Consider the following 19820-nt stretch of genomic DNA (forward strand, 5'->3'; position numbering starts at 1 on the left):
GGGGATTGAACCCAGGGCCTTGTGCTTATGAGGCAAGCACTCTACCAACTGAGCTGTATCCCCAGCCCTTCATTTTCATTTTATATTCCAATTGCTCCTTGCCGGTATATAGAAATAAAATTCATTTTTACTTTGACTTTCTTTTTACCTTTTTTAAAAATTTTAAAGATTTATTTTAACTAGTTACATGATAGTAGTTTAACTAGTTACATGATAGCACAATGCACTTTGATACATCGTGTATAATGGAGTATAATTTCTCATGCTTCTGGTTATACATGATGTAGAATCTCATTGGTCATATAGTTATATATGTACATAGGCAAATAACGTCTTTTTCATTCTACTATCCTCCCTCTCCCCACACGCCTCCCCTCCTTTTAATCCCCTCTACCTAATCTAAAGTAACTATTCTTCCCCAGCCCCCAACCCATTGTGAATTAGCATCCTCATATCAGAGAAAACATTTGACTTTTGGTTTTGGGGGACTGGCACCTTTTTTAAAATTTACTCTGTTTTATCTGGTGCTGAGGATTGAACCCAGTGCCTCACGCATGCTAGGCAAGAGCTCTATCACTGAACCCCAGCCCCAGCCCTACGTCAACTTTTTAATCCTACGATTTTGCTGAATTCACTTATTTGTTCTAATGTTTTGTAGATTCTTTAGGGTTGTCTGTATATGCTATTATGTGCTCTGCAAATAAAAAGGGGTTAACTTCTTTCTTTCCAATTAGAATGCCTTTTGTTTCTCCTTTTGGCCTTATTTCGAGGGCTAGGTCCTAGATTACAATGTTGAACATTTCTAGAATATCCTTGATTTGTTTTTGATCTTAGGGGGAAAATGTTCTGCTTTTCATCATTAAAATGTGATGTTAATTGTATGATTTTTGGCAAATGCTCCTTATTAGACTGGGAAAGTTCCCTTCTATTCTTGATTTGCCAAGACTTCTTATTTTAAGCAAGTGTTGAATATTGTCTATATTACTTTCTACATCTGCTGAAATGAGCATGTGCTTTTTCTCCTTATCTTTTATTAGTCTACTGAATTTTATTGATTGTTTTTCAAAGTTAAACCTTTATTTCTCATTTTAAATTGTGAGATTTATTTTATTATAACTCGTGATAGTTGTTTGGAATTTTTTTTTTTTTTTTTTTTTTTTTTTTTGCAGTGCTGGGGATTGAACCCAGGGCCGTGTGCTTCCAAGGCAAGCACTCTACCAACTGAGCTATATCCCCAGCCCAGGATTATTATTACTATTTTTTTCTGTAAGAATCCATCAAATGTTTCAGACTTGTAGATCTGGAATGTCATAGAGGCTCGGCAGAGCAGGTGTGTGTTTGTTTTTGTAGGCAACAGACTAATATTTTGCCAAAGAGATTGTACCATCTTCCTGCCCCTCAGTGATGTATCATTTGGTGTTGTCAGTCTTAAATTTTAGCCATTGTACTTGATGTGAAATGGTATTTAATTATGGTTATAAATGAAAATGATGATTTGTGATGTTAAGCATTTTCATGTGTTCATTGACTATTTAATTAAAAAAAAAACAACTGACCCACCATGTATGTAAGATACGTCAAAATACATTTTACTGTCATGTATAACTAAAAAAAAAATTAAAAATTAACTGATACACAAAAAGCATAATAATCATACATCTCAATGAAGTACCATATAATGTTTTAATACACATATACATGGTGTAATGCGTAGGTCAGTTGAAACATATTTATCTACTAAAATATGTATCATTTGTTTAGGGTGAACACTTTCCAAATCCTTCCTTCTGACTTTTTGAAATGTGCAGTGCCTCGTCCAGCGAGTACAATGAAGACTCGGCTCTCAAATGAAGTTTTAAGGTCTTTATTTTTATGGGAGAGCTTCTGAGCCGAGTGCCTGGTTCTTCCTCCTCCTCCACCGCCGCCGTCTTCTTTTTCTTCTCTTGTCGCGCAGCTCTCTCTCCTCCTTCTCTTGTCGTGCAGTTTTCTCTCTCCTTCTTTTCTCTCGTGCAGCTGTCACTTCTCTCTTCTTCCTCTCTCATCGCGCTGCGGCCGCCTCTCCTCTTTTCTTGTCCCGCAGCTGCTGCCTGCCCTCCTTGCCTTCCTTGCTCTGCCTTGCTTGCTCCCGCCGCTGCGCAAAATACGCAGCTTTATGGGATATAACAGCCAATCACCTTAATGGGTCAGGCGTTTGGCTCGTGGAGACTTAATGGTGAGTAATGAGGACATGTACTGATCACGAGCTAAGCACGGGCGCAGAGGAGATTGGTCAGCCAATAGAAAGCACTTGCAGTTGGGCTTCTCCGTGCCATAGGGCGAGGCCAGCCACCACTACCGGGGCCCTACAGGGCAGCGGCCTCCAACAGTGCAGTACTTTATTATTATCTACAATTACCCTGCTGTGCAAGAGCTCACCAGAACATGCTCTTACCAACTGTAACCTGTACCTCTGATTGATGTTCCCCATGGGACCCTTCTGCTACCACTCTTCCCGATCTCTGGTAACCACCATTCTCCTCTTAACTTTAATGAGATCAACTTTTCAATATTCCACATATGCATGAGATCATGTGGTACTTGTCTTCCTGTACCTGCCTATTTCACTTAATACAACATGATTTCCATGTTCCATTCACATTGGAATGAAATGACAGAATTTCTGATTTGTGTATGTGTGTGAGTGACTAGACAGTGAACAGTATGCCATTGTGTATATGTACATTTTCTTTATTCATTCATCAGTTGATGGACACTCATGTTGCTTTTATTTCCTGGTTATTTGAGGGTTTTTTTTTTTTTTTTTTTTTGCGGTGCTGGGGATCGAACCTGGGGCCTTGTGCATGCAAGGCAAGCACTCTATCGACTGAGCTATCTCCCCAGCCCTCCTGGTTATTTGAATAGCGCTGAAATGAACATGGGAATGGAGATGACACTCCCATACTGATTTTATTTCCTTTGGATATGTACCCGGGAGTGGAATTGTTGGCAGTTATTTTAACTTTTTGAGGAACTTGTGACTTGGGGGGAACTTACATTCCCCCCAACAGTGTTTGGGGTTCCCTTTCTCCACATCTCTGCCAGCATGTGTTATCTTTAAGTTTTTGAAAATATCCACTATTAGTGGGTTGAGGGAATCTCTCCTGGTGAGTTTTTGCTTTTGTTTTTTGTGGTGCTGGGGATTAAACCCAGGGCCTTGTGCATGCTAGGCAAGCACTCTACCAACTGAGCTATATCCTCAGCCCATCCTTGTGGTTTTGATTTGTATTTCCCTGATAATTTGTGATGTTGTGTTTTTATCATGTACCTGTTGGTCATTTGTATGTCTTTTGAGATACATCTATTTAGATCTATTGTTTTTATTTATTTGATACTGGGGATTGAATTCAGGAGCACTTGTCCATTGAGCTACCTCCCCAAATCTTTTTAAAAAATTCTCATTTTGAAACAGGGTCTCACCAAGTTGCTTAGGGTCTTGCTAAGTTGCTGAGGTGGTCTCGGACCTGTGATCCTCCTGTCTTAGCCACCTAAGTTGTTGGGATTACAGTGGTGCACCACCATGATCAGCTGCCTTTTAAAAATTGCCCATTTTGAACTGGGTTATCATGACTACTGCTCCTTCTACTCCTACTACTACTACTATATTTTGCTATTGAGTTTTTGGAGTTCCTTGAGTATCCTGGATATCAACCCCTTATCAAACATATAGTTTGCAAATATTTCTCCCATTTTGTAGGTTAGCTTTTCACTCTATGAATGGTTTCCTTTCCTGTGCAGAAACTTTTTTGTTTGATGTAATTCCATTCATTGTCTATTTTTGCTTTTATTTTCTGTGCTTTTAGGATCTTGCCCCCAAAATCCTTGCTCAATAGACAGAAGCATTTCCCCTGTTTTTCCTAGTAGTTTCATAGTTTTAGGTACTAGGAAAAAGCAACTCTAACATAGGGAAAATAGATGGGGAAAGGATGAAAGTTTTCTTTCTAAGATTGGGAACAAGGCAAGAATTCTCACTTACACTCCTTTTATTCATTGCCATTCTGGAAGTGCTTGTCAGAGCAATAAGGCAAGAGAAAGAAATAAAGGGTATGCAAATGGCAAAAGAAATCAAATGTCATGGTATTTTGATAGGGGTCACAATCTGAACATTGCTTTGGGTAGTATGAACATTTGACAATATTAATTCATCCAATCTATGAACACAGTATATTTTTCCATTTTATGTATCTTCTTCAATTTCTTTCATCAACATTTCATAATTTTCATTGTAGAGATATTTCACTTCTTTGCTTAAATTTTTTCCTAGGTATTTTATTTATATGTTTTAGAGCTATTATAAATGGGATTTCTTTCTTGATTTCTATTTTAGATTAATTCACATTGTTGTATATCAATGCTACTGAATTTTGTATATCCATTTTGCATACTGCAACTCTGCTGAACTGATCCATTAGTTCTAATAGTTGTTTTCTAGATGTAAGTTCATACCATCTGCAAACCATGACAATGGAACTTCCTTTCCAATTTGAATGCCCTTTATTCCTCTGGCAAGGACTTCCAGAACTGGGTTGAATAAAAGGAGTGAAAGTGGGTATGTTGTCTTGTTCCAGATCTTAGAAATAAAGCTTTCTTCTTTTTCCCATTTAGTATAATGTTGGCTTATTATAAATGGTCTTTATTATGTTGAGGTACATTCCTTCCATATCTAATTTATTCAGTTTTTATCATGAAGAAATGTGTAATTTTATTAAGTGACTTTTCTGCATCTATTAAGATGCCCTTATAATTTTTGTCCTTCATTCTGTTGATGTGGTGCAATATGTTTTTTGATTTGTGTATGTTGAACCTTGTTGCATTCCTGGGTTGGATCCCACTTGATCATGGCAAATAATTTTTTTAATGCATTGTTGGATTCAGTTTGCTAGTATTTTATTAAATGTAAATGATAAAATTTAACATTTAACAAGGATTTGACCTGTAGTTTTCTTTTTTAAAATCATGTCCTTGTCTAGTTTTAGTGTCAGCGTCGTGCTGGCCCTGGAGACTCTTTTTGGAAGAATTTCTTCCTTTTTGTTTTTTTGGAATAACTTACGGAGAATTGGTGTTAGTTATTTAAATGTTTGGTAGATTTCATCAGTGAATCCATCTGGCCTAGGGCTTTCCTTTCATGGGAGACTTTAATTACTCATTCAATTTCATTAATTGATATTGGTCTGTTCAGATTTTCTATGTCTTCATGATTTAGTCTTGGTAAAGTGTATGTGTCTGGAAATTTGTCCATTTCTTTAGGTTGTCAAATTTGTTGATGTATAATTTTTCATATAATCCTTAATGATCTTTGGTATATTTCTGTGGTTTCAGTTGTAAATGGCTCCCTTTCCATCTTTGATTTTTATGTATTTGAGATTTCTTTTTCTTAGTCTAATAAATTTTGCTTATATTTTCAAAGAACCAACTCTTGTTTTCTTTTGTGCATTTATTTATTTTTCAGTCTCCATTGCATTTACTTCTGCTCTGATCTGTATTATTATTATTATTATTTACTTTCTACTATTCTGAAGTTTGATTCATTCTTGTTTTTCTAGTTCCTCAAGATGTAGTGATAGGTTGTTTATTTTAGATCTCTATTTTTCTGATGTGGGCATAGATTGCTATAAACTTCAATTTTATATAGCTTTTGCTATATCCCAGAGGTGTTGGTATGTTGTATCCCCATTTTCATTAGTTTCAAGAACTTTAAAAAAAATCCTTCTTAATTTCTTCTTCAATTCATTGTTTATTCAAAAGTAAACTATTTAGCTAGGCATGGTGGCACAGGTCTTTAATCCCAGCTTCTGCTTGTTGGAGTGGGTAACCTTTGAGATATGGACTAACTATGAAATAAAAGCTATGAAAATAGTATTACAAAATAAACACAGATCAGAAGTATACCTTTTAAAAAGCGGGGGCAGATTTTGAGACAACAGCCAGGACCTGTAAGACCCCTGGCCAGACTGACTGAACCAGGACCCCTCAGCCCCATCGACCACTCCCTGCCTCGGGGGCCCTCAGACCGACTGACTGCTCCCCAACCACCAGGACTCCCAGACCGATTACTGTGCCCTGCCTCCAGGACCTCCAGCCAACCACACCCACATTCTGTGCTGCAGCTCCCCATTTGCCAACACATTTGGAAGGCAGAGCGGACATCTTGGATAATCCTGGAAGCCATATCTCCCATCTTTAGGTGGGGCAAGTCTCATCCTGAGATGCCTGCTGGAGACTGGAAGCTCATTGTCAGGTACCTCTCATACATCAGGCTACTGAAGACTGGGAGGTTTAAATACTATATGACTGTTATAGTGTAGATTTTTTTTCTCCTTATTGAAAAATTTTAAGTTTTTATTTTTTTTCTTTTCTTGCTCTATTTTCCTTTTGTTTACCCGTTCCCTCAGAGTCTCTTTCTCCTGTTTCACATGCTAACAACCAACTTCTTTTGATTATACTCTCACTCCTTCTATGATCTAGAACTTCTATATATTCTTTTCTTTATCCCACTAACAGCTACATCCTATACCCCTACACATCCTCTTTGTCCTCTATTAGAAACTGTAGATCTTATTGCAAATCTATTTGTTATACTGTAGATAATAATTGAACTCATTCGCTTATTATGACAATATTGTTAACATCCTCATAGGGGCTATTTGGTTTAGGGTTCCATATTGTCTGTACTGGGCACTGCTAATGTTGATCTCCCCCTTAAAGAAAAAGTTTTGGAAACCTATGGTGTCTCTATAAGCTTATAGTGGGGAAACTGCAATACCCCAGATCTGTACTGCTAGAGGGGAAGATACATGAACAACATGAAAAGACAAGGGAAGAAAATGATCCAAAGAAACCTAGATTCCATATTAATAGAATCCAGTGACATTATGGTAGAAGAAATGTCAGAAAAGGAGTTCAGAATATACATAATTAAAATGATTCATGAAGCAAAGGATGAGATAAGAGAGCAAAAGCAGGCAATGAACCATCATACCAATAAGCAGTTGAAAGAGCAACGGTAGGAAGCAAAAGATCATTTCAACAAAGAGATAGAGATTAAAAAAAAAAATGAAAATCCTTGAAACGAAGGAAACAACATATCAAATAAAAAACTCAATGGAAAGCATCACCAACAGACTAGATCACTTGGAAAACAGAACCTCAGACAATGAAGGCAAAATATTTAATCTTGAAAATAAAGTTTCCCAAACAGAGAAGATGGTAAAAAATCATGAACAGAACCTCCAAGAACTATGGGACATCATAAAGGACCAAATTTAAGAATTATTGGGATTGAGGAAGGCACAGAGATACAAACCAAAGGAATGAACAACCTATTCAATGAAATAATATCAGAAAATTTCCCAAACCTGAAGAATGAAATGGAAAATCAAATATAAGAGGCTTACAGAACACCAAATGCACAAAATCACAACAAATCCACACCAAGGCACATTATAATGAAAATGCCTAACATACAAAATAAAGATAGGATTTTGAAGGCTGCGAGAGAAAAGCATCAGATTACATATAAGGGGAAACCAATATGGATATCAGCAGATTTCTCAGTCCAGACTCTAAAAGCTAGAAGGGTCTGGAACAACATATTTCGAGCTCTGAAAGAAGATGGTTGCCAACCAAGAATCCTATACCCAGCAAAACTAACCTTCAGATTTGAAGACAAAATAAAATCCTTCCATGATAAACAAAAGAATTTACAAATAGAAAGCCTGAGCTACAGAATATTCTCAACAAAATATTCCATGAGGAGGAAATGAAAAACAACAATGTAGGTCAGCAAAGGGAGGAACTACCTTAAAAGAAAAACAAATCAAAGGAGAAATCAAGTCAAGTTAAAAACCAAAAATAAGCCCAAATGACTGGGAATACATATCATATCTCAATAATAACCCTGAGAGTTCCCGCTGAGAGCGTGGTGAGAAATGGAGTGCGGCCTGCTCTCCCGGGCCCTCTGGGGAGGCCTGCGTTTGAGCTGGGGGGCTCGGGGACAGGTCGTGGTCTCTTCCCTACAGACCTCTGGAGCTCCCGCTACAACTGCCCACTGGCTGGCTCTGCCTGCGAAGGACCTGCGAGCCTCTTCCCCTGGCCGGATGACCTGATGGCAGCAGTGACCTGTCGGATCCCGGCCCCTGGACTCCATGGGTGTCCGGTCTGGGGGCCCAGTCCTGTTCCTCCCAGCCGAAGCTGTCAAAGAGCTCGGGGGCCTTTGGGTGGAGGCAGGCGTGGTAGGGGAAGAAGAATGGTGGCTGCTGGAATGCCATGTGGAGGCCAGCAGTGGCTTCGAGGGCCCTCAGAGGAGAGTGGACGCCCAAAAGCTCGGCCACACGTTGGACAGAGGAGCCCAGCAGACTAGGGCCCTCCGGGATCACCTGGTGTGGCTCCTTGAGACTGTGCCTTGTCGGGACAGGCAAACAAAGGCCTTAACCATTCTGGAAGGTGAGCGAAGCCCCTGAAGACGAGGACCGGTGGAATGGTTAGCGGCCTCCGCGGTTGGTGTTCATTCTCCCAGAGAGAAGCGGTAGTCACATGCTGTGGCCACCACCCTTGGAAGATTTCCCGCCGTGTGTAGAAGGCCTGTGTATATCATATGAAAGAGCTGCTCTCAACTTGCCCCCAACCTGTTAAAACGTGTGCTATGGCTGGACATTCTCAATGTGAAGAGGTTGCCGAGGTCTGATGGTTAGAAAATAACGTCTTGTAAATGGCCTTTTGTTTTAAAAAATCGGAAATGTCTTCTGCAAGTGACTTTGGAATGGATTTGTTGGCCCATCTCTAGGAGCAGCACGTGTCCACGTTTGTTAAGAGGGTTAGAGGACGTGGAGAAGACTTTGACTGTGAGAAGGAGGAGGTCCTGTGCAGACTGGTTTTATGTAAAAGACATTTTCCTATTGTAACCATTGTTTTGTGTGTGCATTTTATTCCTCATTACTGTATAGATAGATGAAAATGCTAAGTACATTTTTGGAAATATCTAGGCTTTCTAGATGTTCTAAAGTGCCCCATATATGCTAAAAGTAGAAGTGGTAATTTACAACACATTTTGTACATTTCTTTTTATTAAAATTCTTATGAAATTTTTTTTGGGGGGCCAGTAGCCAAACCCCCTTTTGAGTCATACAGAGTTGTGTGCTGGTCCTTGGGTGTGCCTACCGTGAGCTAAGACTTGTACCTTATGTCTATGGGTTTTGTTTTACTTTGCTGTGTATACAGTGTATATAAAGGACAAATAATTCCTAATCTGCATCTAGTCTATCTAGATGTTAAAGAGGTTGCCAGTGTATGACAAAAGTAGAATTAGTAAACAAATTTTGTATGTTTTGTGTTAAAATTCCTAGGAAGGATTGTCTTCCAAAAATTTTGAGCATTATGGCCCACTGGGTTGGTGACAGGTCAGAATGCTTGTATTTTGAAGACATTTTAAAATTAGAACTATTGTTACATGTGTGCAGTTTATTCAAGACTGTCGTGTACATAGTGGACAAACTGAGTCTTACTTGAAACATCTAGTCTGGCTAGATGTTTAGAAGTGCCCGATGTATGTTAAATGTAGAGGTAGTAAAATATCACTTTGTAAATATCTTTTTGCTAAAATTCATGTGAAATAGTCTTTTGGGGAATGGAACTGTTAAACCACCTCTGTGAGCAGTATAGTACTGTCTGCACTTATTCAGTGATGTGGAGGAGGTGGGAGGGAAGCAATTGTAAAAGGTAATATGTTAGTGTGTTCATACTTGGGACATTTTCAGACATCAATTTTCTTTGTTTTGTGTATTTTGTTTTGCTGTGTATATAGTGTATATAATGGGCAAATGAGTCCCAGTTTTGCAACATCTAGTCTCTAGATGTTAAAGAGGTTGCCAGTGTATGACCAAGTAGTTAGTAAAATTAGCACATTTTGTACATTTTGTGTTGAAATTCATAGGAAAGCTTGTCCTCTGTAAATGACTTTTGAATATGAATTTGTTCAGCCATCTCTAAGCATTACATATGCCTGTAATTGTTCACTGGACTGAAAGTAGAGAGAAGGACATGAGGTGGGAAAGGTTCAAAGACAAAATGGTCATATTAGAAAATACCTCAGATTATAACCATTGCTACGTGTGCAATTTTATTTACCAGTGCTGTGTGCATAGTGGACAGGTTCTTATGTGGAATATCTAGCACTTCTATATATTTAGAAGTGCTTGATATATTTAAAAGTAGAAATGGTAGAATTAAAACTTTGTAAATAACTTTTAAAAAGTGATGGGAAATACTGTTTGGAATTTTTAAGCCACCTCTGAACAGAATACTGTCTGTACTTGTTCACTGGGTTGAAGGAGGTGGGAGGGAAGAAGTTGCAAGGGTGTTTTGTTAAGAGTGTGCTAGAAAACTTCAGCTTACCCATTGCCCTGTGATGTGCATTTCATTTAACTTTGCCGTGCTGTATATATTGTATATATACTGGACAAAGGAGTCCTAATTTTATAATATCTAGTCTCTAGATATTAAAGAGGTTGCCAATGTATGACAAAATAGTAAACTAACACATTTTGTACACTTTGTGTTAAAATTCATAGAAAGGCAGTCTTCTGAAAAGGACTTTTGGAAGTGAAATTATAACATCATATCATGTGACACTCATGTGGCACATGTGACATAGGAGAAAGAAGTGGAAGAAATGAAGGATTCTAGGCCAGAGTGATCCTACTTAGAAGACACTTTCAGATATAACCATTGTTACATGTGTGTAGTTTATTTAACACTACTATGTTCATAGGGGACAAACTTAAGACCTTACTTGAAACATCTAGTCTTTCTAGAAGTTTAGAAGGGCACAAAGTATGTTAAAAGTAGAGGTAGTAAATAAAACATTTTGTAGATATCTTTTTGTTAAAATCTATAGTGAAATAACTGTCTTTTAGAAATGGAATGATCAAAACAGTTCTCTGAGCAGTACACATTGTATTTGTGCTTGTTCAGGGAGGAAGAAGGAAAAGAAAATGCAAAGGGCTTTATACCAACGTATTTTCTGTGAAGCAAGATTGACCATTGTCCCGTAAAAAAAAAAAAAAAAAACCCTGAATATTAATGGCCTAAACTCATCAATCAAAAAGACTGGCAGATTGAATTAAGACAGACCCAACAATATGCTGCCTTCAAGAGATTCATCTCATAGAAAAAGACATCCACAGACTAAAAGTGAAAGGATGGGAAAAAACTTACTATGCACATGGACTCAGTAAAAAAGCAGGGGGTCTCCATCCTCATATCAGATACAGTGGACTTCAAACCTAAGTTAGTCAGAAGGGATAAAGAAGAACATTTCATACTGCTTAAGGGAAGCATAAATCAGGAAGACATAACAATTGTAAATATTTATGCCCCAAACAATGGTGCATCCATGTACATTAAACAAATCCTTCTCAATTCCAGGAATCAAATAAACCACAACACAATCATTCTGAGTGATTTTATCACACCACTGTCACCACTGAATAGATCTTCCAAACAAAAACTAAACAAAGAAACCATAGAACTCAATTACAAATCAATAACTTAAACTTAACAGACATATATAGAATATTCCATCCATCAATGAGCAAATTCACTATCTTCCAAGCAGCACATGGAACCTTCTCGAAAATAGACCATATGTTATGCCACGAGGCAGCCCTTAGTAAATGCAAAAAAATAGAGATACTACTTTGTGTTCTATCAGATCATAATGGAATGAAATTAGAAATCAATGACAAAATAAAAACAGAAATTAGTCCAACAACTGGAGACTAAATAATATGCTATTGAATGAAGCAAGGATAATAGAAAATATCAGGGAGGAGATAAAAAAAAATTTAGAGGTAAATGGGAACAATGATACAACATATCAAAATCTCTGGGACACTATGAAAGCAGTACTAAGAGGAAAATTCATTGCATGGAATGCATTCAAGAAAAGAATAAAAAATCAACAACTAAATAACCTAACATTACATCTCAAAGCTCTAGAAAAAGAAGAACAAAACGACACCAAAGTAGCAGAAGACAGGAAATAATTAAAATAAGAGCTGAAATCAATGAAATTGAAATGGAAGAAATAATTCAAAAAATTGACAAAACAAAAAGTTGGTTCTTTGAAAAAGTAAAATAGACAAAATAGACAAACCCTTAGCCACACTAACAAACAGAAGGATAGAAGAAACTTGAATTACTAAAATTCATGATGAAAAAGGAAATATCACGACAAACACCACTGAAATACATAACATAATGAGAAGCTACTTTGAAAATCTATATTCCAACAAAATAGAAAATACCAAAGACATCAACAAATTTCTAGAGACATATGATCCTCCCAAACTGAACCAGGAGGACATACACAATTTAAACAGACCAGTATCAAGCAATGAAATAGAAGAAGCCATCAAAAGTCTACCAACCAGAAAAGTCCAGGACCAGAAGAATTCTCAGCCAAGTTCTACAAGACCTTCAAAAAAGAACTCATTCTAATACTTCTCAAAGTATTCCAGGAAACAGAAAAGGAGGGAACCCTACCAAACACATTCTATGAAGCTAATAACACCCTCATAACCAAACCAGGCAAAGACACATCAAGGAAAGAAAATTTTAGACCAATATCTTTGACAAATATAGACGCAAAAATCCTTAACAAAATCCTGGCAAACCACATCCAAAAACACATTAAGAAGATAGTGCACCACCATCAAGTGGGGTTCATCCTGGGAATGCAAGTTTGGTTCAACATCCATAAATCAATATATGTAATCCATCATATCAACAGACTTAAGGTTAAGAATCATATTATTATGATTATTTATCTTACTTATATTATTCTTAAGGTTAATAATCATATTATTAAGATTATTTCAATTGATGTAGAAAAAGCATTTGACAAAATACAATACCCCTTCATGCTCAAAACACTAGAAAAAATAAGGATAGTAGAAACATACCTCAACATTGTAAAGGCTATTTATGCTAAGCCCACGGCCAACATCATTCTTAATGGAGAAAAACTGAAAGCATTCCCTTTAAAAATAGGAACAAGACAGGGATGCCCTTTTTCACCACTTCTACTCAACATCATCCTTGAAATAATAGCCAGAGCAATTAGGCAGACTAAAGAAATTAAAGGGACACAAATAGGAAAAGAGGAACTCAAGCTGTCACTATTTGCTGATGACATGATTCTCTATTTAGAGGATCCAAAAAACTCCACCAGAAAACTTCTAGACCTCATAAATGAATTCAGCAAAATAGCAGGTTATAAAATCAACATGCCTAAATCTAAAGCATTTTTATACACAAGTGATGAAGCATCTGAAAGGGAAATGAGGAAAACAATTCCACTCGTAATAGCCTCAAAAAAAAAAAATAAAATAAAATACTTGGGAATCAATCTAACCAAAGAGGTGAAAGACCTCTACAATGAAAACTACAAAATATTGAAGAAAGAAATTAAGGAAGACCTTAGAAGATGGAAAGATCTCCCATGTTCTTGGATAGGCAGAATATTGTCAAAATGGCCATACTTTCATAGGCGCTATACAGATTTAACACAATTCCAATTAAAATCCCTATGACATTTCTCATAGACACAGAAAAAGCAATCATGAAATTCATCTGAAAGAACAAAAGACCCAGAATAGCTAAAGCAATCCTGGGCAGGAAGAGTGATGCAGGAGGTATCACTATACCAGAACTTAAACTCTATTATAGAGCAATATTAACAAAAACGGCATGGTATTGTCACCAAAATAGACAGGTAGACCAATGATACAGGATAGAAGATACGGAGACATACCCACATAAGTACAGTTATCTCATACTAGACAAAGGTGCCAAAAACTTACAATGGAGAAAAGATAGCCTCTTCAACAAATGGTTCTGGCAAACCGGAAATTCATGTGTAGTAAAATGAAATTAAACCCCTATCTCTCACCCTGTACAAAACTCAACTCAAAATGGATCAAGGATCTAGGAATTAGACCTGAGACCCTTCACCAAACAGAAGAAAAAGTAGGCCTACATCTCCATCACATTGGCTTAGGACCAGACTTCCTTAACAAGACCCCCATAGCGCAAGAAATAATAGCAAGAATCAATAAATGGGATAGATTCAAACTAAAAAGCTTTTTCTCAGCACAGGAAACAATCAATAATGTGAAAAGAGAGCCTACAGAGTGTGAGAAAATCTTTTCCATACACACTTCAGACAGAGCGCTAATCTCCAAAGTTTATAAAGAACTTAAAAAACTTTACACCCAAAATACAAAGAACCCAATCAACAAATGGGCTAAGGAAATGGGCAGACACTTCACAGAAGATACACAGTGATCAACACATATATGAAAAAGTGCTCATCATTCCTAGTAATTAGAGAAATGCAAATTAAAACCACCCTAAGATTTCATCTAACTCCAATTAGAATGGTTATTATCATGAACACATGCAATAATAAGCATTGACATGGATGTGGGAAGAAAGGCACACTTTTGCTGGTGGAGTCGCAAATTGGTGTAGCCACTCTGGGAAGCAGTGTGGAGATTTCTCAGAAAACTTGAAATGGACCCACCATTTGACCCAGCTATCCCACTCCTCTGTTTATACGCAAAGGACTTAAAATCAGCATACCACAGTGATGCAGCCACATCACTGTTCATAGCAGCTCAATTCACAATAGCCAGATTGTGGAACCAACCTAGATGCCCTTCAATTGATGAATGGATAAAGAAACCGTGGTATATATACACAATGGAATATTACTCAGCCATAAAGAAGAATAAAGTTATGACATTTGCTGGTAAATGGATGAAGCTGGAAAATATCATGTTAAGTGAAATAGTCCAACCCCCAAAAATAAAAGGCCAAACGTTTTCTCTGATAAGTGCATGACAATATATAACAAGGGGTGGTGGTGGTGGGGGAATAGAAGAATGAAGGAACTTTGAATGGTGTAGAGGAAAATGGGGCGAAGGGGGTGGAGAAGAGAAAGATAGTAGAATGAAACAGTACTACCCTATGTATATGTATGATTACATGAATGGTGTGAATCTACATTCTGAACAATCATAGAAATGAAAAGTTGTACCCCGTTTGTGTACAATGAATCAAAATGCAGTCTGTAAAAGTAAAAAAAGATTTTAATTAAAAAAAAAAGTGGGGGCAGTTATTGGTGGAGCAGACTTGATGGGTCTGACTCCTAACAACAAGAAAAAAATCTGCGTTTGTTTTATTTATAGCAGTATAGACCAAAGGGGTTGGTAAAGAGCTCTTTCAGGAAAAACAGGATATTTGGTGCTTGGCAGGTTACGCCCATTTCTGGGCAGCAGTGTTTGATCTTAGGGCTATGAGCTAAGGCGGGTACCAGCATGATCTGGGCTTTCTCCAATCGGGGAATTTCACCCAGGAGTTCCCAGAAAAGCAGCTTCCCTGCCTTGATGGCGCAAACAAACCCACAATTTATACATGGCTCCCAACGCCCAGTAGCTTGGGAGACTAAGGCAGGATGATTACAAGTTTAAAGCTGGCCTTAGCAACTTAGGGAGGCCCTGAGCAACTTAGCAAGACCTATCTCAAAATAATAGTAATAATAATAATAATAATAAAAGTTGGGGAAGTGGTTCAGTAGTTGAGCATTCCTGGGATCAATTGCTAGTACCCAAAGCAAAAAAAAGGAAAACAAAAGTATGTTATTTAATTTTCATATATTTGTATAGTTCACAAAGTTTTTCTTGTTATTGAAAAATTCGAGTTCTATTGAACTGTGATCAGAAAAGACACTTGATAAGATTTCAATTCTTTTAAAGTTATTAAAATTTCTTTGGCCTAATACATGTTCTATCCTGGAAAATATTTCATATACTGATGAAATATGTGTATGAGCTGTTGAATGGAATGTTGGTTAGGTCCATTTGGTTTAGGGTGCAATTTAACTCTACTGTTTCTTTGATTCTTCTGTCTGGATGATCTGTCTAATGCTGAAAGTGAGGTGTTAGGTCTTGCAACTATTTTCATTTTGGAGTTTCTCTCTCTTTTTAGGTCTATTGATATTTGCTTTAAATATTTGGGTGCTCCAATATTGGGTGCATATATACTTAGAATTGTTATTTCCTCTTGCTGAACTGATCCCTTTATTCCAAGATAGTTACCTTTCTTGTCTCTTTATACTTCTTTTGATTTAAGTCTATTTTATCTGATATAAGGATGTCTACCCCTACTTTCTTTTAGATTTTCTCTGCATGGAATACCTTATTCTATCCTTCACTCTCAGTCTATGTATGCTTATAGGTAAAATGATTATCTTATAAGCAGCATATAGTTGGGTCTTGTTTTATTTTTAATTTATTTTATGTCTTTAAATTGGATAATTTAATCCATTTACATTCAAAGTAATTACTGATAGGTTAGTCTTAACAGATAATATGTAACCTATTTTTAAAATTTTGTTGTAGTATTTTTCTTTCTTTTTTCTCTTACAATCTTTCTTTGTGGTGAAGGGATTTACCCTATTAATGTGTTTTGATTCCTTGCTTATTGTTTTCAGTTTGTCTCTTACAGATTTTTGCTTTGTGGTTACAATGAAGTTTACGAAAAACATATTTTGATTATCACAAGCTATTTTGAAATGACAGCAACTTAACATGATCATAAAGAAACAATCTGGGGATTGTGGTACATGCTTGTAACTCCAGCAACTCAGAAGGTTGAGGCAGGGAGACCTCAAGTTCCAGGTCAGCCTGGGTGACTAAGTGAGAGCCTGTCTTAAAATTAAAAATAAAAAGGGTTGTGGATGCAGCTCAATGGTAGAGCACTTGCGAGGCCCTGGATTCCAGTCTTCAGGAACACACACACACACACACACACACACACACACACACACACACACAAGATCAAGAGAAAATATATAGTAATTTGAAAACTCTACACTTGCTTTCCATTTCCCCCAACAGTTTCAATTTTTGATATCCTATTTTATAACTTTTAACTGCCTATCTCTTAACATGATAATGTAGTTTATTATTTTTGATTGTTTTTAGCCTGTATACCAAAGACATGACTGATTTATGTACCATACTTACAATATTAGAGCATTCTGAAGTTTTTGTATAATTGCTCTTAAAGTGAGTATACAATTCCAAATATTCTTCTTATTCATTAGTGTCTCTTTGGGTTTGAAGAATTTCCTTTAATACTGTAGAATAGGTCTGGCGGAGATATATTCCGTTAGTTTTTGATTAGGAATGTATTTATTTCTTATTCATTTCTAAAGGATAGCTTTGCTGGGTACAATATTCTAGGCTGACAGTTTTATATTCCCTCAGTATTGTGAAAATCTCATGCCACTCTCTTCTGTCCTGTAAAGTTTCTGCAGAGAAGTCTGGTGTCAAGCAAACTGGGACATTCCTATATATTTTCTGTTCCTTTTATAGCCTTGAGAATCTTCTCTTTATCTTTCACTTTTGAGAGCTTGATTATAAAATGTTTCGGAGTAGACTTTACTGAGTTAAATCTGATTGATGATCTTTGGCTTTTCTGTGTTTGGATATTTGTATTCTTCTCTTGGGTTTAGGAAGTTTTCTGCTCTTATTTCTTTGAAAAAGCTTTCCATACCTTTGGCTGTCTCAAGTCCTTCTTGAACCTTAATAATCCAAATAGTTTCTCTTTTAATAATGTCCCAAAGTTCCCATGAAATTTCCTCATTCTTAATTCTTTTCTCTAAATTTTCAAGAATTTGTGTTTTATTTTAAAAAATTGCTTCCAGCTTTTTGCTAAGTTTTTCTGTTGGAGTATTGAAATTATTCTTTGTATCTTTAAGATCATTGAGTTTTCTTAAAATAGTTGTTTTAAGTTCTCTGCCTGAGAGTTTCTGGCACCTTATTAGATTGGTCATGGTTTCTAGAAAGCTCTTGATGCTTGTTGTCATGCAATGTCATCTGGGCATTGAAGGATTAGACATTTATTCCAGTCTTCCTGATCTGACTTTACGTCTGTCTTTCCAGAACTTTTGAACAACTGCTTATATTCTCTGAACCTGTAGTAATGTCCACCATTTCAGCACTGATTGGTGCTCAGGTTCAGATTTTCTGGGGGTCTGCTGTTAGTGTGTGGTCACTATTTCAGTACCAGAGCCCAGGTTTGTCCCCAAATACACTGTTGGTATGTTGCTCAGAAAGAACCAGGAGAGTATTTAGAAAGAGTAGTCTGTCCCAACAAGCCTCTACTTGGGGCTAAAATCAATCCACATAATTAACCACAGTTCCTGGCCTGTGAAGCAGGCACTATGGGATTTTGCCCAGCTCTGAGAAGTCACTATGGGTGGACAACCTTTGGTTCCTGTGTCATACCTGCGATCACCAATACCACCAGGTTCTGTCACACCTGAAGCCCATAGCTTACCCAGACCTGAACAGCACTGGGGTAAGACCAAGGTCTACACTGTATAGGATGCCTACTGCTGAGGTGAATTTGTGGTCCAAGATTGCTACAACCAGCCACAGATGATGCTATCTGAGATAGAAGTCTGATAGACTGGAGCCATATGTCTTCCCTTGGCACTGGAGGTATTCCACAGGCTCCATCCATAGGCAGGCTTGAAGATGGGGACTGATAGACTCTGCTCAGTGTTAGGTTTTCCCAGCTTAGCACACTAAATTCTAGGGTAAAGCCTTGTGACTACTAGCAATGTCTTCCCTGTAAATGGGGTCTTGAACTATAATATGCTGTTCAAGGTTGGAGTAGTGCGGGTGAAGGCAGACCTTTGGCCTCTTAGACTGACGCTAAGTTGGGTCATGCTCAAGTCTTACAGTCACAAGGACCCACACCAAATCAGGGGTGCATTGAGTCCCGGGCAGCAACTGGCAGTGATGAAGGTCAAAACATGAGTCATAAAAGTGATTTTATTCCTGCAATAAAAATAAATGTATTTTGTAGCTCCTACTTTATAACTCATGCTTCCACCAAAACATAAAATAATTGTAGTAATGATTTATGTTTTAGGCACAGTTAGGACTTGGTATAGTATTAATCCAACTTTAACATTTTAAAGAACTTTAGTACATGCCAAGTATTGTGCACGACAGCTCTCCAGTGAACTTTTTCAAAGAGTTCACAATTTAGCAAGGAAACCAGACATGTCAGTACCTATATATTAGCCAGAGTGTAAAGAGGCAGACATAGATAACTATGTGAACAAAAAGGAGGATATGATAAATTCTTGAGCCTGAGTAACTACTGAGGTATTCACAGAGGTCATATATGAACTGATGTTTGATATACAAATAGGATTTTCCTTGGAAAACAAAAAGGTAAAGAAGAATTCTGTATTAAAGAAACAGCATAAGCACAATAATGAACATATTCTCCTGATACACTATCAAGTGCTTACAGTATAGAGGAATGGTCAAAGCTAATTCAAGTTCCTAGATTTTTAGAAACCTCCACTCTTTATATCCAGTGACATGAGTTCTATATCTGGTAGGAGATCCCTAAAACAGCATAAGGGTGTTTCTCTATCATCGTTAACCTTGCCTTTCTTTAAATGTCCTTTAGTTCTCAAGGCAGTATTTTTGCTCTTTTAATTAATTTATACATGAATACATTTAACAAGATAATACTCTCACTGTCTTGAAAGGTTAGACTAATGTAAAAATTTGCAGTAAATTATGGAATTTGTTGTCCCAACCCTGTTATGCTCTAGACGGAACCCCAAGCATCACTCCAGAACAACCATCCAGAATTGGTCCCACAGGGGAGCTTCTTTCTCTCCCACAATCTGG

This window comes from Sciurus vulgaris (assembly GCF_902686455.1).
Source record: "Sciurus vulgaris genome assembly, chromosome: 9".
NCBI lineage: Eukaryota > Metazoa > Chordata > Mammalia > Rodentia > Sciuridae > Sciurus > Sciurus vulgaris.